Below are 24,299 nucleotides of genomic sequence, written 5' to 3'. Positions count from 1 at the left end.
CATAGACAAGACTGGTTTATGACCCTCTTGTGACACGTAGTGCTTACGGCCGGACGCATTCCTGCGCATCCGGTCGTAAGCCGTCGCAAGAGGCTTAAAAATAGGTCTCGTCTCAGTCGGTTGTAGTCGAACGCAAGTGTATGAACGGGCCTTTAAACCGGTTGTGGCGCAGTCCGCCATAGTGAAACGCAAGCGTGCGAACCCTTTGCATGCGCGAGGAGCACACCGATAAGCGGCCCACAAAGCGGGTGCTTGTTTACCAAGCTCGCTGCAGCGGAGTGTCTCGTGTCCAGCGATGCTTTCCGCTCACTCTCCCCTCTTCTCCCTTCGCGTCCTCCGTGAAGCGGAGCAGAAACATTTGAATCTTATCGGTCTGCGTGCGTTTTTGGGCCAACGGTTTGCAGCGAGCGCGCTGATAACGTCCGCAGCGCCGCGCGTTTCTTCCTGCTCCCGCGACCCGTACGTAGCCAGGCCGACGGACACACACACACACATCTGTCGTGTTGGGACGTTTCACTTTTCGTTGAACCTGCATGGCCGGCTAACGCCGGAAAAGAGCGGTACCATATATCGACCAACACACGATTCATAAACAAGCCCGCGTTTGCCCACAGTGAGCGTACGCAGAAATCACATTCGCCCGAGGCGTCTGCGCATGCGCAGTGCCGACAGCAGCGCCACCGCAATGCCGTGACGTCAGGGAGTTGAGCTAGTCTACACTCCATTCACACGAACCGCGCGAGCGCAGACGACGCTGTATACAATCTCATGGAGCCAAGCAAGCAACGCCAAAAGTGCTGCGTCAGGGCGCCCATTGTATTTGACGCGTTAGCCGTCACCGGCTAAACCAATCGTGCAAAACAAAAGGGTCAAGGCGTTTTTAGGCAGCGGACGCACAACAACGACGAGCGTCGTGACGAGAAATTTTTGGCGCTGCGGCTCGTAGCGTAGACTGCGCTTCGGACTTGGTGCGAAACGGAGTGTATAGACCAACTTGCGCAAACGCTTCACTCCTCCCGAATATGGTTTCTGTGCGCAGGCGCAGTGCCCACAGCAAAGCGGGCTCCTTTGGACCGAGCTTGGAGAACCACCTGGTGAACTGCTCATAAAATGTTTCATGAACGTTACAAAAAAAAAGCTTTGGTACGCACGGCTCTGAGCACCGGTATAGAGTTTATCAATCGGGCCACAAATGCTGAGTCACTGGGCCGTGGACGCGTGCGCAAAAGTAAGTTTTTGCGCATGCTAAGAACGCTTCCCGCAGCCAGTATGGCGACCTTCGTTATTCAAGAGCAAGCGCCAATTTGTTCACATTATTGGACGCTGGAAAGCGTTTGGAAACGACCGGATGAGACCGAATAAACGTCATTTCCGTCCGCCAAATGATATACGGCCATGCGCGGAGAAACAGTGACGCTTGTGAACATATATATTCTACAGTCTCCTCGAAGCGCGTCCCTGCACGTTGCCAACGAGAGCGATTTTCTTTGCTGGCTAGCTGCTGAGGTTTGCTCTCGTTTGCCGATAGCTTTGTTGTGGGACGTTGTAAAAGTGACGAGGGCTATCACGAGCGTGGTGCACGCGTCGGCATCTCTGCTAACTGGAAGAAACAAACACTGCAGAGAGAAACAGCGAGAGGAGGATGAGTGGAAGGAACGGACGGGGGGGAGGCGACCTTGTCGACACGGCGCCCGAGGTGTTTGTGACCTGTGGATGGAAGCGTTGCGTTACGTGCTCCGGTGTCATAGTTTGCGGGCGATTTGGAAGTTGGCGAGCGGCATTTGCATGGAGGGCGGGAAAACAGAATTGGGCCAGATCTTGTTTTAGTTTTTAGATGCGATATCTGAGCGAACCCTACGCACTTCCGCGTGCGTGGCTCGGTTTGTAACTGGTAACGACGCAGACGGCACGAATCTCTTAAAGCGGCAGTGCGAAGATTTTTGTGCTTTGCGCGAATGCTGCTTAGAACGAATTCCTGACGTTTATGCCAAATGAAACACGCCTTCGTTTTTCTCCCCACGCAATAAACGTCATAAAAAAAAAAGAATTAAAAAAAGGGGAAAAAAAAGAAAACGAGTGGCGTTTACTTTTTTAATTAGACTAGTGCCTGTCTCAAATACCCTACTCAAGATACTGTATTTCAAATACTGTAAATCAAATGCGGTGGAAGCTACGTCCCTGGCGGGCCAATCGGAACGTGACTACGTATCACCGGAGTGCGCTTTTACCGCGAAGAAATGTCGTGCTTTTCGCTGCGTCATGCTTCAATATATATGTGCGTTACGCTCGTATACGTAACGCATATCGGAAGCCGTCGGTACGCAATGTGGGGCTTATCGTTCATCGTTTGCCAAGTAACGACAGGGCAGGGTACAACCGTGGGCTCTCACACTGCTGGCGCCGCCTGGCTGTTGCCCGGCTGGCTATACCCACTTCAATTATAAATACCCGGGAGAGATAGCCGCATTGATCTGCAAGCCGCCCCTGGGGCGGTTCGCGTATCAATGCGGCTGTCCCTTCCGGTAACTAAAATAGCCGCAATAGGAATTTTCTTATCACCTGACCGGGTCACGTTTTCACCTCAAGAAAAAAGCAAGTTTTGGGCATTGTGCTTACGCGGCGCGAAGAAGTTCTTACAATATTTGGTTATCGAAGGAAAAAGCGATGCTTTTGGCGTTTGGAACGTGTGAGTGTTGATCAGAAAACATATATATAATCAAAACTTCGCCATCATATATCTTAATTATTTACATAAAACGGGGAGAGAGTAATGCTCCGCGAGGTGCCGGACTTGTTTTACTACGGTTCTTGGGATGAAAACGGGTATAGCGTCCCAGCCGATTCCGCTCAGGAGACGTTTAGGCTTGCCTCTATAGTTTCTTTTACTTTTCACCTAAGGTCTCGTCCACACATTTGTGTCGGTTACTTCCAGCGAAACTGCAATACGACAGCAGCGACCAGAACACCGTGAAAAACAGCTGCTCATGATTGCTATCGGGAAGCTACTTTTTGCACCCTTGCCACGTTACGTGAAGGGAACACTTCTCTCGATGACTTTGTCGTTGCCTTTGTTTCGGTCGCTGTGAACGCAAGCAACGCAGCTGTCCAATCCAAGTTCTACGCGACCTTTCCAAGTAGGCCGCTCCAAAAGCAAACGAACGCCCGATTTCACTTACGTTTTGAGCCTCTTCGGCCGTTCTCTTCGCGCGGATTTTAATCATCGAAGCGTAGACGGAATTACTGCAGAAAAATTGCCTGTCTCGGCGTCCACTATACTGTGCTGCATACTCAAGGCCCTCGCAGCGGCTGTCAAAGCCACTGGGGCAGCGCAAACTAGACGCTGCAGCACCACGGAGTTCAAATTGCTCGTTTATATACGCGAAGGAACACTTTACCAGCCAACACTTCGTGACGAATTTAGTCAGCCAATGCTTCGTGAATGTTGACTAAATTCACACTATTTAAATGTCCACACACAGACTAGCGGTCGTATACTGCACTGACTAAATAGTCAACGCCCGTTGGGGGCTGACTATCTTCCGGCTGTATAAACATACACACAACACAATTACTTACATCGTGTTTTCTTTTTAGACAGGTCGTTCATGCAGAAGAATCATGGGTAAAAGAAATGTGTCTTTTTGGCATGAAGAGTTCTTTCACTGTGGGCTGTTCTTGATCAGGATTTATCTTTGCTTTTTCGGACAGGTCTCTTTCAGTCGGTATTGCTAACCCCTTAACCTTGAGGGAATATCCCCCCCCCCCCCCCCCCCCGAAGGAAACAAACAAACCAACAAACACCATTAAGGTTTGATTTCTTTTCTTTTTTCGGAGCTGAAAGTTTTTGGGAATTTCTGGCAGCACAAACGACTTCCCGGCGAACGCAACAATGCTAGCACGGTGCCCGGCAACTTTCACGGTCGTCCGAAACCGCTCCGCGGATCACGCGCGGCGAAGACCAGTCACGACTTCGGAGGAGACAACGACGACGACGGCCAATCGTGAAGTCATGCACAGCAGAACGCGCGCAGATGCCTCACGCATACTGAAAACCGATATGAGGTCGCCCTCCGCCCACATCATGACGTCACGACCGTGCGGGCAAGGCCAATACCACCTAGAACACAAGGCCTACCCCCTGTTTCCCCTTCCCCCTATCCGTCATCACTAGTGGCCCACGCTGACCCGCCTTGCTTGAGTCGGCATCGCCACCGTGAGGTGTCCACCTATGATGACGTCATGGGGAGGACTCGTCCTCTAGGTAGTATTGGCTAGACTCCAAGGCCTTGCGGAGAGTCGCTCGCTCGTCTGTGTCGAACGCATTCTGCACGGTTACCCCTATACAAAAAACAAAAGCAAAAAAGAGCCCTCCAACGACGTCTGCCTGTCTCTTGCTTCTCTTTCTCCCCTTTCCTTCCACCCGGCCATAGTTCCACTGCAGTAATGGCGAAGGAACGTGTCGATTGCGCTTCAAGGTTAGCGTCTTCCGGATGAATTACGCCCATGCTTGGTGTCTATATCTCGTCTTTGTGTGGACGTTTCGTACGGGCTGGTCTTGAGAAAGTGTCGTCAAGCGACTTCGAACCCCACCTTCTGGGAGAGTCCGATTGCAGTTGATAACAGCCTTGAATAGACCTTTTGCACAAGTTCACCCAGCAACACTGGTGGCCTCCATGTTGTGGGTATTGCTTTCTGCGCAAAGCGTGTGATCGGATCTGAGTACGCGCCAAGCACTCGTGCCGAATAGATTTGGTGTTGAGTATACGCGCCAAATGTTGAAGCACTTTCGGACGATGCCGTCAGTGCCCGTCACAATCGACAGTACCAAACTGCGGCCTTGAGCTCGCCTTCGCAAACATTGATGACGTAATTGTGGGATCGAAACCACCCGCCTGACGACAGTCCAGCGTGGCTCCTGGTTTGGACACGAGAACTTCGTGAGCGCACTCAACTTCGGCTCGTAACAATCGATGCCTCGGCGGACACTGACTCGGGGAGTGGCTCGTGTCCAACCACTCCGGTGATGAGAATAGCCGGAGTGGTCGGATACGCCTGGAGCTCAGCACGGGTGTTCGATTTTGCCAACCCCCAGTGCGTACACATCGCGACACTGTTAGCGCGAACGCGACATCGGCGCCTTTTCGCATTTTATTACGAAAATGTATTAGTGGGAACATAATTTTACCCCTTATATTAGAGCCCTAAATGAGCTCTTTCTATAACAATGATATCTTTGGTAACAGCCTTTAGATTCTAAGAGAAAAACACAGGAAACTGGCGATCGCTTGTTCGCGCTAACAGTGTCGCCCTCTGTACATGGGATTAACATTGGCGGTAGAGGGTAAGGCGCTAAGCTACGTGGCCGCTTGTGCTGGCTCTGAGTTGAGAGGACGGTCGAGGCTCACGTATGTCGAAGTTTTATGCCGACTGCAATTGATTAGAAAGAAAAACTAAGGCGAGTTTATTCAATTGTTAAGGTTAAGTAGTGATTCTAAGTACTATTTAGTGAAACTAGAAAAATTGTTTCAGGGCCCCTCACCCTCAGAAAAAAGGACGTAATCTCAGACCCGTTGTCCCATGCAATACACCCCAAAACTTCAATCCAACGTACAGCGCCCTATAGTCGAACAAATGGTCCCAAATTTTACGAGGGGCTTGATTGACGTGTGGTACAACTTATTGAAATAGCTAATGCACGTGATACTGACTACAAAGAATAAATAAAATAATAATCGGGGTTTTCTTGGCCCTACTGCAAAACACTCAGTGTTTTTTTTTTGTGGTCTTTGATACGTACTTTAGCTATTTAATGAATTGTATCGCACCGTAATCGAGCCTCTCGTAAAATATGTGGCCGTCCGTTCGACTATAGGGCGCTGTACGCCGATTTGAAGCTTTGGGGTGTATTATATGGTACAAAAGAGTGTGAGGTGATACCTTTTTTTTTTGCAGTGCTTTAATGCGTGTAGGACAGAAGACCCCTGCTTTCAGCACTGCAACAGCACAGGGCGCGTAAAACGCTGCAGTGCAGACAGCATGTCTACACATGTGTCTGTGAACTGGACAAAGTCATTGACTTCTTGAGAATCACCTGTGGCACCAGGCCAAAAAGGGGTCAAATAAGAAAGCGACTGTCCAGCAACTCTATAGGCCCAAGCGACACAGAATGAGCAAGAACTGGGTTATTGCTGTGGTGACATTGGGCCATCTTGTCGCACAATGCTTTTTTCTTTTCTTTTTTTTTTGACACGTGAAAAAGTCGATGCGGACTTCGAGCGGTGACCGATTCTTCGCCAGCACTTGTGGTTCACTGTACATAGTTTTTTTGTCTTTCTCGCCCGTGATCATGCATAAGTTTTCGACATCGGGTATTACGAAGCGCGTTACCAGCAAAGATAATGTTGAGACCCTTTAAGATTATTATGGACTGACAGCTAGCTGGGCAGCGTCGGAAAAATAATGATGAAAGATGGCGACCACGCCCAGTACCCCTTGTTTGGAACCTGGTGTGTGAACTGGCAATGTTTTCCCACGTGAGTCCCGAGCAGCAAGCAGCATATAGTTCTAAAATGCTAGTCAACGAGATTTTTTTTCAATAATATAAGTTCTGTCGGAATTTTAGTAACTTCAATTGGAGCTTGTGCAACGTCGGGCCAGCTTGCCCGGAACGCACGTGAAGATTGCGACGCTTTTCTTCGAAACTTCGTTACATACGCCCGTCTAATTTTTTTTCCTTGCAAGCCTGCTCTCATATCGGCAGTTAACACCAAGAGCAATTATTGATTGCTTCGACCTTGGTCGCAATCTGCGAAGTGGCCCTTGGCGTCGTGGTTAGCTGAATGAAAGCCGAGCTGAAGATCAGCGCAGCCGTACACGCGTCTTCGCCTCGACTCATTCTCTCTCCTACTAAATGCTGATACACATCTCCATCTCGAGCTACATGGCTCCGCAAGCCGCGAAGTTTTTGATAGCATCATTTCTCACGGTGGCTGCCAAATTAGACTCTCTCCAGCGACGGGGAGGCAGTGCGTGGTGCTTTTCGCGCGCACCTCCTCCGCTCGGAACGCTCCCCCGCGGTGCGAGCTTGAACTGTCCGACCTCTAAGCCTCGGTCACACTGGTAATCCATCATACAAAAGACCGCCTGCAAACACTGTCTGATGCGTGTTTATTTCTTATATGCCGGTCTTGTCAGGCTCCGATTCACGATAACTTGGCGAACTCTGGAGGCTAGGGCCCCGCGACCTAATAAGAGCCTCGGAGCGAGGCACGCGACTTGACATCACAGGAACCGGCTGTCGTCTGCTAGCCGAGAGTCGTCTGCTGCGAAACCAACCGGCTTGGGATGAACGTCCACCGCAGCAACATATCCGTCCGCTAGAATAGCGAGCGCTTCGGGAACAGTTCATGAGACAACCAGACGGTCGATTCAGACGCGAATCTGTGACGGGTGCTAATGCCAGGGCACAATGCGATGTTTTGAGCGGAAACGGCCGATTAACACCGCTGCGATCGCCGGCGATCGCCAACGGCCGACGCTACAAGGCGGAAAAAAATTGAGCGGATGCGGATGTGGCGTCTCTTTTTTGGTCGAAATATAATTGAAATTCATAAATTTGTGATTATTTATTCTTTATTCTTCATATTTTCTCGTTTTAGATGGAATCGCGCGAGTTCAATTGCAGTCATAAGAAAAAAAAGCCTAGAACTACTTTTTGTCGCGGATGGTTCTGTTGCTGTGGTGGTAACGAGGCCCCGGTGGCCTCGACCGTGGTGTGTTCTCACGCGCCTTTCTCCGGTGCCCTTATTGGGCCGCGGGGGCCGTAGCCTGCACAGTTCGCCAAGGTCAGAGTTGCGAACTACAGCCATTCGATATACGAACACAGTGTTTACAAAACAAGCCCGCTTTGCCCACACCAGGTGTGGGCACTGCGCGTGCGCACAAACCAAATTCAGGAGGAGCGAAGCTTCTGCGCATGCGCCGTACCGACAGGAGCGCCACCACAGTGGAGTGACGTCAGTGAGTTGAGTTGGTCTATATGGGTGTCTTCCGTTAGAGTTTTCCTTCTATAGCCCGAACACAGGAATAAAATCCTGTTCGATAACGTTGTTTCATATCGAGATGTATTCGTAAGATAAATTTTTGTGCTTTTTCTTTTTTTTTTGGTTCACCAAAATATAGTTTTTTAGCTATCTCTGGTGAAAATTGTTCGTTTATATTTTTTGTTGTTGATTAGAACACGCTGGTAACACAAAGATTCGTAGACGACGGGCAGCCTTTACTTGATTACTGAATTGTGAAAATGCTTCCATGATTATTTTTACTGTACAATATAGTACTTTAGAGATGAGTCTTCTGAAGGCTTTAAATCTTAACCGAAGAAATGAACCTTCTGTGTGCTTTAAATCTTAGCCGATGTTTCGCTAAGATTCTTCGCTCCTAGATCCATTTCATTATTAGGCTACGGTTAGAGCACCGGCACTCGATTTCCCGATTTTCTTGTACTGGACGCCATTTTTGTGCTTAGGGCAGAGCGACTGATCGCTACGATTAGAAAATGATAATCTCCTGAGCATTACATACGGTGTCACGGAACTGAGGCGATAACGTTTTTCTCCGTCGCGGACTTGTTAAGCAAATCTGGAGGACGGAAACCCATTTCCTTCGTACGATTTCAGTCAAGCAGGCTAGGACAGGGCAGAAAAAAAATAAAATATTTTGTCGTTAGTTATTGACTGATCGCTACGATTCGAAAGTGATAACTTCCTGAGCATTACTGCACGCAGTAGCGATACACGACCGCAGGCCCGTACGATGCTGATCCAGATCGAAACGGGCAGGGGTGGGGATTGAAGTTTGAACCCAGAATGCCTGGGTTCTGCAGCGCAAGCTTTCGCTGCACACGAACGCCCCCCCTCCCCCAACCAAAAGAAATAAACTTTTTTTTTTTTTTTTATTTAAAAACAAGCTATGCGTTCGGCGAACGTCCATGGTCCACCAAAACGTAGCCCTTGCGATCCGTATCATATGCCAAGTTCGAGAACAATCCGTTACCTTATTTCTAAAAATGACAATGGGAAAATTGGACCCCGTTTTCGGTAACTGGCGCCCATTCAGCTCCATGTATTCGAGAGCTCCGTCGGCCGCCATTTTCCCTCTGAAAGTCTGAGAAGATCACTTGTACATTTTGGATAATATTGCGGTTGCTTCTGAAACTTTGGCATCTGGTTCGTGACCGCTAGCGCTACATTTGGGCGTTGGGCGCAAAATGCGCGTTCAACAACGCGTACTAGATTTTTGCAAAAAATAAAATAAAAAAAAACTGCATATTTGGGGGGGGGGGGGGGGGGGAACACTCTGTAGACCCTTTTAATAAACGCCTTGCGCACGCCTCCATTATAGTCAACTGGGCTGTGGAACGCGTTCTGAGCATGCGCAATAGCTTTCTTTTGCCTAACATCAGTCGCTCTGCACGCGTCCCACAGCTACAGTGACTCGACATTTTTCGCCCGGATGATAAGCACAGTAAAGGCGTATATGCTTCGGCCGCGCGATGCAACGCTAGGCGTCGCCACGAGCCGGCGCCTTCCTCCGCGATGCACCCCACGTCATGTCCCGTCCAGATGGCAGTCTCCGTTCGGCCGTATACGCTGCTGGTATACGATGTTTGCCGAGCCATAAAACTGCCGTAGCAGCAGTCGAGGCCAAACACTCCCGGGTGTGTTTCTCGCGTGTCTTCCTCGTTCCTCTTGGAGGCCGACAGCGGAGGCAAAGCGAAAGAAGAAGAACCCGATCTCCTGGAGCAAGGCTCGCAGCAGCAGAGAGCGTCGAGGAAGAGAAATGACCCTTGCCAAGGTCGGGGCCGCTCAGATTACGACTGCCTGCTCGGAGAGTGGATCGTCGCCTTGCCTGTTGTTTCTGCCGCTGCTGGGCGCGAAACGGAATCGGAGAGGAACGTGCTCGAACCTTCGGACTCGCTTCGTCACGTGGTACGAGTAGCAGCGTGCCGCGGGGCCAGCGAGGAGCGGAACCCAAGCGTTCGATGGCGGTTGCGCGTGCTCCGACGAAAATTCTTGTAGTGGCACGTTCGCCGCAGCCTGGCGTTACTTTCCCCAAGGCTGCAGCCGCAGCCTTGGGAAAGTCAAACGCCAACCACCCCGTATGCGGTGGCTAGAGCAACTAAATGAGCCGCGCTTAGAGTATCGGCACTCTATTCCACAACATTATTGTGGGCGCCGACATTTTGGTGTTTGTGCAGAGCAGACGCAACTGCCGATCGTCATGATTCAAAAGTGCAACGTCCTCAGCATTAGATTAGGAACAGGCACGTAGCCAGGGGGGTGGGCCATGGAGCCCGCGTTACTCAGAGCATAACTTGTTTAGTGGCACTAGCAGTGGCTATTTTGATTCACGGAAAGAGCAGAATCACCTTGATCTCTTCATTCTTGGTGAGCCGATCGAAATTCCCGGTCACAGGTTGCTTTATAAGGACATTTCTTGTGTACCGAGATTTTGTTCTCCAAACACCTTGGCGATAGAAACGCCAAAGACGCGTATATTAGGGAAGAACACTTTCGCTGAGACAGCGCTCCAAGGCTATCTTTGTGCGGCAGGTTTTGAACGACCTTTAGAAGCTTCTCTGAGTTTTGAAAGTACGGTAATGTCGATTGCCAATGCCAACATTGACTGTACAGTACGTCTTTTTTTTTTTTTTATTATTTTTGAAAACAGTCGGGAAAGCATTCTGCGCTCCGTGTTGTTTATGTGTCTGTCGGCGCTTCGGCCGGGACCCTGGGAAGCGTTTTCGGTGACCAAGTATCGCGTTTCCCGAGTTGAGGGGGGGGGGGGGGGGGGGGGGGTGTTCCACGCGCGTACGAGACAGAGTTCTGATTTTACGGATTGTGCATGTTGCTTATAGTTCGTGTGTGGGCTTTCTTGCCCGTACGTGCCAAACCTCGATTTTCGAACTGAGAGTACCGCTTTCCCACCGGAGGCCGTTGTCCCAGGGCTTCGAGCGTCTGGTCCTTGACCCTGAAGCACAGGGCCAAACGTACATATCACCGAGGAACCCGGGGCCGAGAGACAAATGCGTCGAAGGGCGTTAGGACTTTCTCTGAGCTGGAGGGGAACTGCCTCTGGCTCTTGGAATCGTGACTCTCCCGTGACGCTCGCAGACCAGGCACGATATACTCTCGTATATGCCTGGCGTACGTCTCTTTTTGTTCGAGTTTCTCCATCTGCGCTTCTTGGTCGCATAAACGTGCACCGGTCGACATGTCTCGCCGGTTCTCGCCGTGGCTCGCGCGTGTACATTTTCTGCGGAATGCTGGGTGGTACTTGTCAGCGACTGTCAAGTCGTTCCGTAAACTACGGTCTGAGTGCTTCGTGGGCAGTTTGACTCAGAGGCTTGCGTCGGGGACACGTACACTAAGGTTTCGTATTGCATACGCTGCCCGTTTTGATTTTTTTACTTATCCGCATCCACACACACTTTCTGTTGGGATGAAGTGCGTGATTTTAGCGGAGCCGTATATTTTCTTCGGCATGTAAAGGGGTGTCCAAACAGGACACTACAAAACGCACGACTCCGACAAATCGTGAAAATTGAAGCGGACGCGCCCGCTTCGCGCCCGCTTCAATTTTCACGATTTGTCGGACAGAAAGCCGTAAAATGCTGCGCGTGCCTTCTATCGTTCTGCAATTTGTTGATTTGGTATTTTTCGATGATGCTGAGCAATTTTCTGATTGAAACCATGTCCTTAAACACAACATTAAGAAAGTTAATTACGCGAAAATAATTAACAATCTAATTATCCCGAACTTTAATAATTTTCCTAAATAGGCCCTTGGCCCAGGACCAAAACGACATAAGCCTTTTTTTGTTTCGACGCGTAGTTTTTGCAATATCGAATTTGTCCACCTTTCGTAAAACACCCTGTATATGCTGGTTTACGTGCCAGACAAACGTAGGGCATCTGGCACGTCCCCAGCGGAGGGGCTGAGAGGATTCATATCGACCACCTGGGGATCTCGGTTACACGGGGCCTTCTCCGCAATAAGTCTGTTCGATGGCGGGCACTTGGCCGGAATTCTCTCTTCGCTCTCTCCCCTGTTCTGACGAAGTGTCATCACACTACGGAAACCGAGCCATTGGGCCCGAGCCCTATAGTCGAGCGTCTGTCGACGTACTGACCGAACACGAGACCCAGCCGAGCGCTTGACGCAGAACAGTGTGTCCATTCTTCGCCAGTGCTTGGTCTTAGTTTGATGACGTCAAAATTCGAGTTCGCGCAGCTTCTTTGTCTGCGTGCTATTGACGAAAAAAAAGTTATTCGGCGGAGTGTCCCCTCAGAAATCAACTGCCGCGTCAGCTGGGGTGCAGCACTCAGCTGCTTACCAACTATACACTGGGCTACTCTGCACGCTAACCATATGAACGTAGAATGTGGCGTCGTTTTGGTGTGACGTGACCCACGTCCCAATGTCACATGACGTCACAGAGTTATGTGACGTTACGGCGTCACGTACATGACGTCGCAGTGTCGATGGCGTCATGCATGGGACCGCGACGCGGTCAGCGGGAAAATGTTCACGCTTAATTTAGCGAAGGAATTTAGTCGCTAAAAAAAGGTGAGAGATCTGCCCGCTAAATTTAGCGGACAGATTTCCCAGTCACAAAACGATCCCACAGGAAACGCACCCGGGCATTCGCTTCGAAACGGCGCTTGCACGTGACGCTAATCTTGTTCTTCCCCCCCCCCCCCCTCTCCCCCCCCCTCCCCCCCCCCCCCCCCCCCCCCCCAGAAAAAAAAAAAAAAAGAAGATTGGGTGGTGCAAAATGCATACACCGCAGGAGGTACGCACTCAGCAGCGAGGCCACCACAACGACAGCTGAGGGGATGTGACATCGGTGCACGGCTGCGAGCCATGTATAACGGCAGTTGCCGTAAAATACGGCCCGGCATTAGCGGGTTTCATTCCAAGATGTGACTCCGCTGTGTTCTTCATCCCTTCTTTTCCTGAGATTTTGTTGACGTTTTTGCAAAATTAAAGACCTTTGAAACGTTCCTCCTTATGGACTTTTTGTTGCTTTGTTCTTCTGGTCGCAGACTACATGCGGAAGATCAAGTCGGACGTGCCGAGGCAGCCACGGCCCCTCCCATACAAGCGCACGCTGGTGTCTCGATCTACCCAGACCGACTGAACAAGAGTGCAAAGGTAAACACGGTTCGTTACTCCCGGTACGCTACTTTTACCCCCCTGCGGACGCTTTATAATTATGTCGGTCGCCAATTGTTTTGGTCTATCGTCATTAGATAACATCTGGCAGCATATTATTATAACATAACCCGTCCCGGTGTTAAAGATCACAACCCACTTGGAGGCTCTGAGTTCATAAGGCAATGTGTGGTGGAAGTGTAATTAGTCGATCCCACGGTGACATCGTCACGTGGTTAATCCGAATTTCGCGGGGAAATTTCGCGTCGCGGTCAGATTACGGTATGTCAATTGCCATGACAGATTTTCTTTTTTCTCTGTCGGTTTGAAAACGGACTTGTTGTACAGTTCATTAGTGGATCAGAAATGCTTAGTTAGAAACTATTTATGTTCTCAATCCACCACTTTCGATATACCATCCTCCTGTCGAAACTTCGTTCGAGGATGGAAACAAAAGGCGCCATTAGAAAAAGGAGGAAAAATATTAACGGGTTACAAGTAATTTAAGTACTTGTAAAAGTAATGAAAGTACACTTGCGATTACTTTCTAATAAATGTGATCACACGAATACAAAATTAACCCAGAAAGTAACCGGTGACAAGTAATTTGATTACTTCTGATCAGTACCGTACAAGTCTTAAAAAGACATCCCCCACCCCGTTTCTTCAGTTGTCAGTGAGCCATCCCTTCATTTCTCCGCCTGACGGGCCTCAGGCTAGATGGCGGTGTTTTTTTTTTTTATTATTTACTCGTTATTAGTTTATAGTTCATTATAGTTTAAGATCTGAGTCGTTTAAAATTGGAGACAGAAGAGCAACTCGGGCAGCTAAAACAATTTCGGAGGAGAATGACGGGATCTTTTATTCGCATTAAATTTCTTATTTCTGCAAGTGTAAATTGTATTTGGTTGGTCATTACATATCTATCCGGTCGTTCATCTCTTGCCACAACGTGATGCCAACTCCGTGCTTCCCGAGATCCATACAGAGTGCCGATATTTCCGCTGCTTACGACATTTTTTAAACAACTGCCGAGTTGTGCAACGTCTAATCTGGTCGCTGTAATTGAACGCGCGGTCACAACGAACTCGACGAACTCTCTGATCTTCAGCCTACTTGCTTCTTTCCAGAGTTCTTGAGGTCACGTGTACAGCCTTCCATGACGTCACACGAAGCGGATGCGAGAAGGCCTCGTGACTTCTATTCATCTAAGACTGTGTACAGTTGCAAAATACCAACGCAGTTTATTTATTTATTTATTTTTATGTATCTTAAAATACAACACACTCCTGTTAGAGATATGGTAGAAGTGGATGGGAAAAGAACACAAAGAGATACAACTGTTCGACATCCGACATCATATAGTTCCTCTTTAAATATTTGCAGCTTTTCTCCGTTACAAAGAGCAGCAGCCAGAAAAGCAACGTAATTATATCGTATTTTTGTATTCCTTCGTAGCCACGCTGACATCATTCCTTCCAGCATGCGGTTCCATTACCATCATCTCAAGACTCGACAGGTATAATGAACCGTTAGTCGGTTGTTCGCGGGGCAATTACGGAAAGCCCCCCGCCCCACACACACATATGCTTATTCTGTCCCCTCCTACCGGCAGCTCATCTGTCAGCCACATGGCGCGTTCACGCTCGCAAAAAGGTCCGACTCCGTGTTGTAAGCCGATAGTCCGAAGGGCTATATGCGGCCCAGCTTCAGGCAAGCCGTCGAGGCAGGCTCCTCCATATGGCACGGCCCGTGCCAGGTGCATGGTTCACCGGCGGCTCCAGGACCACCGGAAGACCCCTCACAACCGAAGACAGGGCTCGTGCCATGGCTACTGGAAGAAGAGTACCCCGCGCGTGCCGTGCTCTGACATCCAATGCGGGGTCTCCGTCAGTTGCACGCTGTGCGTCCATCCACGCTTGCGGCTGAATTGCTGCCCTTTTGAACGCTGAAGCGTATACCCCGCTTGGCATCTGGTCTGCAGAGTTCCTGGACCCTATGGAACTCCCCAGAAGGGCTCGCTCCACCCACTCCGGCATTAGAGGCTTCCACTTGGCTTTCTATTTGCCGTTTTTATGATCCCCCCTCTTTTTAAAAGACCCTTCTATCGGCTTCGTCGGGGCTTTTGTGTCTGGAAGAGGTAATAGACGTTACGTTAAGTGACTGGTCTGCAGTGTCCTTTCCCAAAGGCTCTTTTTATTTATTTTTTCTTGGAAGGTTTGGACGAGTTGGCGGCGCGGGGGGTATATAGAGAGATGCCTGCTGAAGCGGCATATACAGAGAGATCGAGGCCCGGCGGAGGTTTTGGGGGTGCTATTTTCGGGGGAGGTCTGCGTGGTGCGTTGCGCTTTCGCCGCAGTGTGTCTTGCGGTGGGGGAAGTGCGAGGGCCTGATGAGAGCGGCTTTACTGGCAGAGGGGCACAAAGGCGGGTCGTCGGCGTGAGCGAATTGTGATGATGTGCATGGATGCGACTGAAAGGGGGACGCTCATACACCTTGCCGAGCGACGAAGAGGTACCCTGCGTCTATGGTATTGTGGTATATACGTATGTACACTCTCCGGCTTCGCGAACTGTTTTGTCCGATTTGATGATGGCAGTTCCAGTTGTGCGTCGCAGCCGAGCTAAAGTGGTTATTAAACGTTCTGGGATACTTCAAGTTCTTTGTGTATCTTTGCAGTCGTTCTGGTTCGTATCCGAGGTAGCGAAAATTGCTCTCGCGACGCGCTCCCGCACTTGAAAGGGTGGGTTCATTTGCGACGATGAGCGTGGACATTTGGGTGTGCTGCTACCGTGGCTTTAGTTAGTTGTTTTGCCCTGTGACCAGAATTCAAAGTAGCATGGATCTGTTCTAGCATATACTTCGCTAGGAAACGTTGTAAATTTGTCAGATAGTTCAAGTTGTTAGTGTTGCACGTAACCTTGGCTCTTTTTTTGACAGTTCGACAGCTTTTGGCCAGCCCCCACCGGAACTTCCGGCGAGCGGCTCCCCGTTACAAAGGGGTCGGTGTGAATTCCAATACAATCCAAAAAAAGTAGCGTCGGAACGGTTAAAGGATCCGCAGGACTATCATCACTTCTATCAGCCCTTGCCTTTAGTTACCAAAAGGTTAAAGAAGCGCAAAACGTGACGAGTCCGGACCATTTTATTATTGGTTCACAGCCAATGAGGTTGCACCATCAGCCGATAAGAATGCTGAACAAATTTGGAGATGAGCATCTGGCACGCCGCAGCGAAGGACTCAGGATTCCTAACCTGGAACACCCTTTGGATGCGCAGCCGAAACCTCAGTTACACGGCGCCTTCGCAGCAATGAGCCTCCGTTAGATTCCGGGCACCTCTGACGGGATTCGAACCTGCCCTCTGGGGACCCGTATAGGACAGCGGTCTGCCTCGGAGCCGCCGATGCGGCTCGCTGAAGAACGTATCGCCAAGCAAGAAGCGTGATGGTAATGAGCTACTTCGTTCTTTTAAACTGTCAGTGACGGCAGTTTAGTGTCTGACGTCAGCCCCTTATGTCGGGTTCCGAGGTAACTATAGCTGCTGGAGCCTCAGTTGATTCCATAACGCTCTCGACCTCCAAAGACAGACTGTTCTCTGTAAGCTGAACCTATGTTGCACCATGTCACAGAAACAAACACTGAACAAAAAACTGCTTTATCGAGTACCAGCAGCAGGGTCGCGGGACTGGGGGATTCTAAATCCGGCGGTCTCCTGGTAGGGCCTTATTTTTGGGAACCCGCAGCAGCGGATGCCCGCCCCACTCTCTCTCTCTGTTTCCTTTTTGCTTCACACGTCTTCGTTCCTTAGGAAGGCGGTTCACCGCCGATGCCTTCCAGAGATAAGACAGTGCCGCTTTGGAGAAAAAGAGACAGCTGAAGTCGATCGTGGATAAAAGGACTTTATGGTCTCATTCAGCAGGAGCAAGGAGTGTCTGGAGTGAAAAAAGAGGGGGATGAGCAAGCGGCCCCTCGATTGACTTTGGCGGCTGGCAGCACCCCACACGTTTCTTCGTTGGCTTTCGAATTGTTGTGGTCTGGCTTTCTCTGATCTTTGGGGGATTCTTCGTGCGCGTATCTCTGCATGAGATCTAGACGGCGTGATAATGATGATGATGATGATGTCTCGATCGACCGTGGCAAAGAAGAGTCTATTGTTTGATCGCCATTCAGCGGGCACACAACGGAACTCTATATAGAGGAATAACACCTGGGTCGACTTGTACAAAACGGATAGACCGTATCTGATGCCTTTGTTTTGTTAATATTATTTTATTGAAAACGCCCGTTCAGGCTTGCGTGGCTATATGTGCAAACATACTTTTATTTCGTCTTTTTTTTTTGCGACAGTTAATATGCTAGTTAACAGTTTTCTATTTGACAACATCCTGCCTAAATATTGTTGCCACGGGAGACGCTTACGTACTAGGGAAGGTCAATCAGTGTTAATATTGTCAGGTAGGAGGCAAGGGCTACGATCTAAAAAAAGTGCCTGTTCGTATACACGTGTGCAAGCAAGGCATCTGGGTGATGTCATCTCTCTCCTGGTGTGTGTAGATCGTCCGATAGTCAAGCCTTGCTAAGGCGTGCCCAAGGTTGCCAGCTGGGTGCCTTAACAAAACTTTTCCAATACACGGTGGCTAGGCTAGTGTTCGAAGTGCGGTTGCTTTTCGGCGCTTATATTTCTCCGCGCAGCACACAAAGAACCAATCACTGCAATTTAAGGACCGCGTCAAGCGAAGGACGAAGCCCAAACAATGGCCTGTAGTACTTAAAGAGTAAAAGAGCGTCTAAAAAAAAAGGTTCATCTGAAGATTTTTTTTTTTTTTTTTTGCTTATTGTCTCTTGTACCTCCCATTTCCCTAGCCAAAGCGTTGAGACTTTGAACCACGAATCATCGCTCTTGCTTTCTTCATTTCCTCTAAAGGAAAGGACGACCGGCATCATGTATCCGTGACGCCAGTGGTCCAAAAACGTCGGCCCCTTTTGCCACGGAGACCGTATGACTAAACTGGTGGTCCTTTTTATTAGCCAAACTGATTAAAAAAGAAGTGGATTGGCGTTTTGGGTGCATCTCGTCGAAACGAACACAAGAGATACTGCGAGTACGCGCGTCGAATATTTCTGAGTGTGAGATCCCCAACTTCAAAATCGTTGTGTTCACCTACGCCTCTGTCACGACCCGACGGACATTGAGAAGCGAAGTTGGTCACGTGCTCTCTCACCGCTTTGGTACCTGGAGGAAGAAAGAAGGGGGAAGACTAGCGGGATTTTAACGAGCCCTCTCTAGAGCGGCGTGTGCTGCAGGGACCCAGCTGCCTTGAACGGCTGCGGTTTGAAAAGGGTTCTTGGAGCTCGCTCGGGCAGGGACGGACTTAAATCCCGCGCTTATCTTTTCGGTGGACCGCTCTCGAAACGAGCGGCTGATTGGTTTTGCGGGGTCTGTGTGTATACACGCTCATTGATAAGCCCGCGGTCCGTACATTTCTGAATGGACTCCGCGCTATGAGTAAGCCGCAGGCGCCACAAAGTTAGCTCCAAGGTTTTCGATTCGGTATCGCTCTAAGAAGAAATGTGTGTGTCTGTGTGTGCGGCGCGCGAGCATGCTTTGAACGCGCAGGTGTACGTGCGCGCTATGGGCGTTTGTTTGTTGGAGTCGCTGCATGTGTGTCGCGACCGCGTGTCAGTTTTCTTTATTTGTAGTTTTGTGAGATCGTTGTTCATGTATGCATGTGTGGAGTGGTGGGATAAAAAGATGTCCTTAAGTGACTATAGTTGTATCGTAGATCGTTTCCGCTGTCCCGCAAACGTTCTCCGCAACCATATGAGACCGGGGACCCTCCGGGAACGGCTAGCGCAGCGCATGCGCAGTAGTGGCATCTTCGTTCCGGAGAGCGTATTGCGAAGATGGAAAAACGGTCTACGAAAACTCCCTAGCGACTATAGACGCTTTACACACGCGCCAAATTACAGCCGCCATTGCTGACCTTCTTTTGTCTTACCAAGATGCCGAGCAACTGAAACGGTAGTTGACGATCCTCTACAAAGGCCGATGCTTTAGAAAAGGACACAGTTGAATCTAATACGGCAATAACCTGGCCTGCTATGGTAATGATGAAGTGAAATAAACGGAATAGGAGGAAGAAATAAAAACTGAAGGTCGGTTATGGCGGCGTCCATGCACAGCTGCTGCAAAGCGTCTATAGTTGTATGTACACGCGTGGGCGTGGGTGTTTATGTTCGGGTGCTTCACTACGACTTGGTTCCTCTCACCTCGGTCTCGAATAACATGTGTCTCTTTGCCCACCTTTGTGTCGTTGCAGGTTTTGCCTGGCGGCTTCTGCAACCAGGAGACCGTCTAGTCGTTTTTGTCGGCGCCAGGATCCAGAGCGAGTTCCCGACGCAAGACGGCGCTGTGACCTCGTGCATTCCCGAACTGCCGAAGCTATATATGTGGTCACCAACGAGCTGGAGGGCTCTAGAGCGATAAACTGGCAGCTGAAAGTGACTCCAATTGGCCGCCGCCATGTTGCACTTTTTTTTGTACCGCTAGACACGTGACCTTATAATTTTACGTCTAGATTTTAATGAAGTACCGCGCACAAATAATTGCTTATTGATCTTTAATAAAAGTACCGACGAGATAAGTTATATTTCTTTTTTTGTTTTAAGTCCAGAATGTGCTTTCACGGCGAAAACTCGGGCAGCTTCGCAATGCCTCCGTTATAGATGCCGTGAACCGCAGTGTTGTATTTTGGGTTTTTATCGGAGCTAGACACTGATCTCTGTGGCTAACAGTATTGAAAACAATTGTTTATCGTGTTTTCTTTTTTACAGCGATCGCAATACAAATCTCGGCTCACTTTTGCGTCAAAGCCTCAGGATATGGTACGGTCACGTGTCTACTGGTCAAAATTGTACAACATGGCGGCGCCCAAGTGGGGGTCACTTCTGCCTGCAGAATGGGATACCAGTTTATCGTTCTAGGCCACTCTACCCCGTTAATGGTCCCTGACAACTGAAGAAAAAACAGCGCGTCTACCTGACTAAATTCACGCATGTTTTTTTTTTTTTTTTTTATGGATTCGTTTTTTGGAGCTCTTATCGGATAACGTCGCCATCTCATTGGCTGCCAAGCGTTAATGAGATGCGCGCAACTCGCCCCACCCTTCGTTTCTCAAATTGTCGGTGACGATAGGTGAAAAGGCAGCAAGGGTGTCAAAGATTGTTCGAAGCCGACATGGCCGCGAAGGAGCGAATAAGCGCTCACGGTGGCCCTAATATATTGAATCTGTAGACGCCATTTTATTCATTTACTATTTATTGGCCCATAGGGTATCTTCGTTTTCAAGAGAGAGAAGTGTTGAAAGGAAAGGAAGCCTGGAACTTATTAAGCTTTTTTTAATTTTCAAAGAACACTGGAGACTGTATAGCTGTGCCTGTTCCGTATTCTTTTTTTTTTTTTAATAAGCTGGGGATATTTAGGCTTTATTTTCACGCGGAAGAAAGCACCGTGCGGTGTGGTGTGGTGCAACGTTCTATTTATACAAAATCCGTCCGACTAGGAAGAGTTTGGGGAGCCCAAAATAATATATCTTTATTTCACCTGACAGGTCCCGCGTAATAGCGTGTTATTCCGTATTGCGTCAGGAAGATAGCAGCCGATAAACCATCCTTCATAAGTTTACGCCATCTGGTAACTGCTGCAGCAATTATCCGATTTCACTATTGTTTAAGAACGCTCTCGGACCACGTATAGACGCTTGCAAGCCGCCGCGCTTTTCGAGAGCTACTCTGGCCCCCGTGGATGGAAAACGCTTTGTTTGGGCGCCAGTCTGGAAACCGTGGGTACGCCTTAGCAATGCTTGGCTATCAGACGATCTACCCACCTTAAGAGCAAGATGGCGGCGCCCAAAGGCCGTGCTTGCAAAAGTCTATTGGATACGAGGGCTACGTCAGAGTTCGGCGAGGATTCGTCGTATCCAATCACAGACTTCGTTCCCAGGAAATGGCGGCCGCCAATATTGCTCGATGGAGTTTTGAAAAGTGACGGCAATTTGTCCTAAAACACAATCTAGCAGTGGTGACGTCTTCGTGAATGTGTCGTGTAAATGTTCTGGAGAAATGTTTTTGTTAAGACAAAGCTGAACGAATTATCGTGATTAGGAGCTTCCTTAATAAATTCAAGCTCACAAAACTATCTTGTACTTAGCCTCAGCAAGCTTGGTATAAAACTAACATCATCATATGTTCGCTATAGGCAAACTCGGCGTGGTGACTGGGGGTGAAGTTTTACCGCAAGTACATTTAATTTGTTTCCAATACTCTCATTAACACGGGTTAAGTTTGTGCATGACCGGGATTATAGGAGCAATGTAATGAATCTATAGAAAGAGGCAACGTCCTCGAGGATAAAATTCCAACGCTCTGAGTTACCTGTTGAGCGAGAATTTGATGATGTTTCACGTCTAATAAAACTGTATACAGGCACCTGAAACCAACTTGTGTTTTCTTTTCTTAAATCACATATCGTGTTGTAAGACTATTGTAGAAGGTTTAGCAGTTTTTGAGAGACATTAGTGTTTTTCTTTTTGCAAAGTACGGCAAAACACAAAATGTTCAGAAGACAATGAGATGACGGAGAAGGAGCTGGTGAAATGTCAGAGCCCTGGTAAGTCTGTGTTGCCGTCTTCTCATGCACGTCTCGCGACCCCTACACTTTTACAAACATATATAGGCTCGAAAGAGTGCAGATAATTGCAGCTAGGTTTATCTGCAATCGGTGTAGAAGAGCGGACAGCTTGACGGATATTATTCATTTACTTGATCTTGAAACGCTTGAAGCTATACTCTGTTTCATACTTAGCGTGCAGCGCTGTCAAAGCTACTGGCACGAGCGCGTGGCTTCATCTATGGTTTTGTTTGCGTGAGAACGCGTGCAAATGATCAACGAGATTAGGCCCCATGCTTGCGCCAAAAGCTTTCACAGCGTTGCACACTAAATATGAAACAGAGTATAGACCAGTGCCCGAAATCCTAGCCCCCAGCGATAAAAATGGTAAATAATAATCTCAAACCCAGGCTCTTGTGAAGAGAAGGGCTGCGCATAAAACAATCTTTTTGCTTTTTACACCGTTCTTGGCATCGGTGTTGTTCTTGGAGCTTCGTGACTGTGCATTTCTGACGTTTTCGCACTAGAATATCTCCGAAGTTTTCTAAAAATACTGAGTCTTGCAAAAAGCGCGGCCCCCTACTTTGTAATGACGTCAGCATAAACAAACATGGCGTCGCCCATGGAACGGAGCGGACACTGGTCTATAGACCAACACGCGTCCCTGACGTCACGCAGCTGCGGTGGCGCTGTCGACGGCACTGCGCATGCGCACACGCTTCAGTTCACTCGAATTCGGTTTCCGCGCATGCGCAGTGCCCACACCTGGTGTGGGCAAATGCGGGCTTGTTTGTAAACAGCGTGTCGGTCTATAGGCGCGTAGAAAAGGGGTTGCGGTTTTTGTACATGATATTCAGTGGTTTGACTCAATTAGACCTTCGGTTTACATCACTCCAGTGTCACGAGCTGATAAGTTACAGGTACAACGGGAAAATTATCAATAAGTTTCACGAATCTAATGATACATTTAAATTTTCGTTTTTTTCCCAGGAGAATAACTGCATGAAGTCAGTCGTCAACGATTATTGTAGATAGTTCAATGTAGAAACATTTGTTGCGAATTTGCAAATTGCGCCGTCGTGAAAATATTTTGTTACCGATGAGCTTAATCCTTGCTAGGTGATGTATTGTTTTTATGCCTTGTTGTGTTGCTGTTCCTAGTGTTTCTTTTCTCGTTGTTTCTTACGTTTTTCACTCCTGCTTGGACTCAGATCAGTCCGCATATGGCCTGGTATTCTCTAGTGTGGCAGCACAATTAATTTACCGAAGATTCACGTCAAGAAAACAGCTCGAGGAGTCGATAAGAGAAACGTCTGCCTCAAATTTTACTTCATAAAAGTATGACATTTGCGAAATTTTAGCGGCATTCTTCTCTGTATCAAAGCGCTAAGAAAGAATAGTAACAACCGCAGCGTGTGGAAGTCGTCCTCTCCTCCGGTTCAAACTCAAGATAATATTACTGGAACGGTGCAAATATTTAAAGAATCTAATAGGAAGTGCTCGCCACGACTCAGGAATGAGCAACGGGTAATGCACTACGCTGCGCATATCGGATTTCTCATGTCTAATCGTATTATTAGCTTTTATGATGCACCGGAATATTCCTCTGTATTGTTCGTCGTGATTGGCTGTCTCGGTGCTTTGCGAGAAAGTTAACTCACTGACTCTCTGTAACTCGTGATATTTGGGTGTATACGTATATATATGAGAGGCGGGGAAAACAAGATCTCTTGGAGCCTAAAGGCCTGTTCACACATGTAGCGGAGCGCTACAAGTGTAGCGCTGACCTCGCGCTAAGCGCGTGCTCACGGGAGCGTTCACCAGCCTTGTACCTCACCGTCATTACTGTTCTTCATGGCAGACAATAAGCAGCGGACGACACGTGAGAAGCGCTACATTAGCGCTTCGCTGCATGTGTGAACCGGCCTTAAATCGAAGGGGCTTACGATTAGTTCAAGTGGAATAGGAGGTATTCACTGGACGCCATATTTGTGGGTGCTGTTTACAGCGCATGCTCAGAGCGAGCTCACATTAATAGCCTGCTAAGACCGGCAACCTTGATGGGGCTAAATGCACGCTCCAAAAGGACTTCGGAAGCTCGCCGTCAGCACGCGCTCAGCAGCAGGGCACACAAATATGGCCGCCATGAATACTCCCTAGGGTTAAAAAAAGAAAAAAAGAAAGGGATCGCTTTTTCGCCTTTTAGAGTCTTCGAGCTCTTTGCATGAATAGCCTTGCCCACACAACTGGACGCCAAACGCGTTCCTCGTGTAAACTTGCGCATAACATGGCTTTGGGCATTTCCAACGTGACTGACTGCTCACGCAGCCGTTCGGGACTCGTGAATCGTGGAGGCAAAAACTTCTCGCACGATTGCTAGGTAGTATATTGGGGCGTCGCCAGACACGAAG

The 24,299-nt window shown here is 48.8% G+C and overlaps 1 long non-coding RNA gene across 1 annotated transcript in view; it reads left to right on the top strand.

Annotated features, from left to right (window-relative positions):
- Nucleotides 1-20,566, top strand: part of LOC121837694 — a 50,744-nt gene extending 30,178 nt beyond the window's left edge. Inside the window, exons 2-3 of the long non-coding RNA XR_006078298.1 lie at nt 13,110-13,218; nt 19,541-20,566. This is a non-coding gene — a long non-coding RNA (uncharacterized LOC121837694). The remainder of the gene's footprint in view (nt 1-13,109; nt 13,219-19,540) is intronic.
- Nucleotides 20,567-24,299: the final 3,733 nt, after the last annotated feature.

This window comes from Ixodes scapularis, unplaced genomic scaffold (assembly GCF_016920785.2).
Source record: "Ixodes scapularis isolate PalLabHiFi unplaced genomic scaffold, ASM1692078v2 PGA_scaffold4__175_contigs__length_147842914, whole genome shotgun sequence".
NCBI lineage: Eukaryota > Metazoa > Arthropoda > Arachnida > Ixodida > Ixodidae > Ixodes > Ixodes scapularis.
This window is presented reverse-complemented; position numbering and strand designations above follow the sequence as displayed.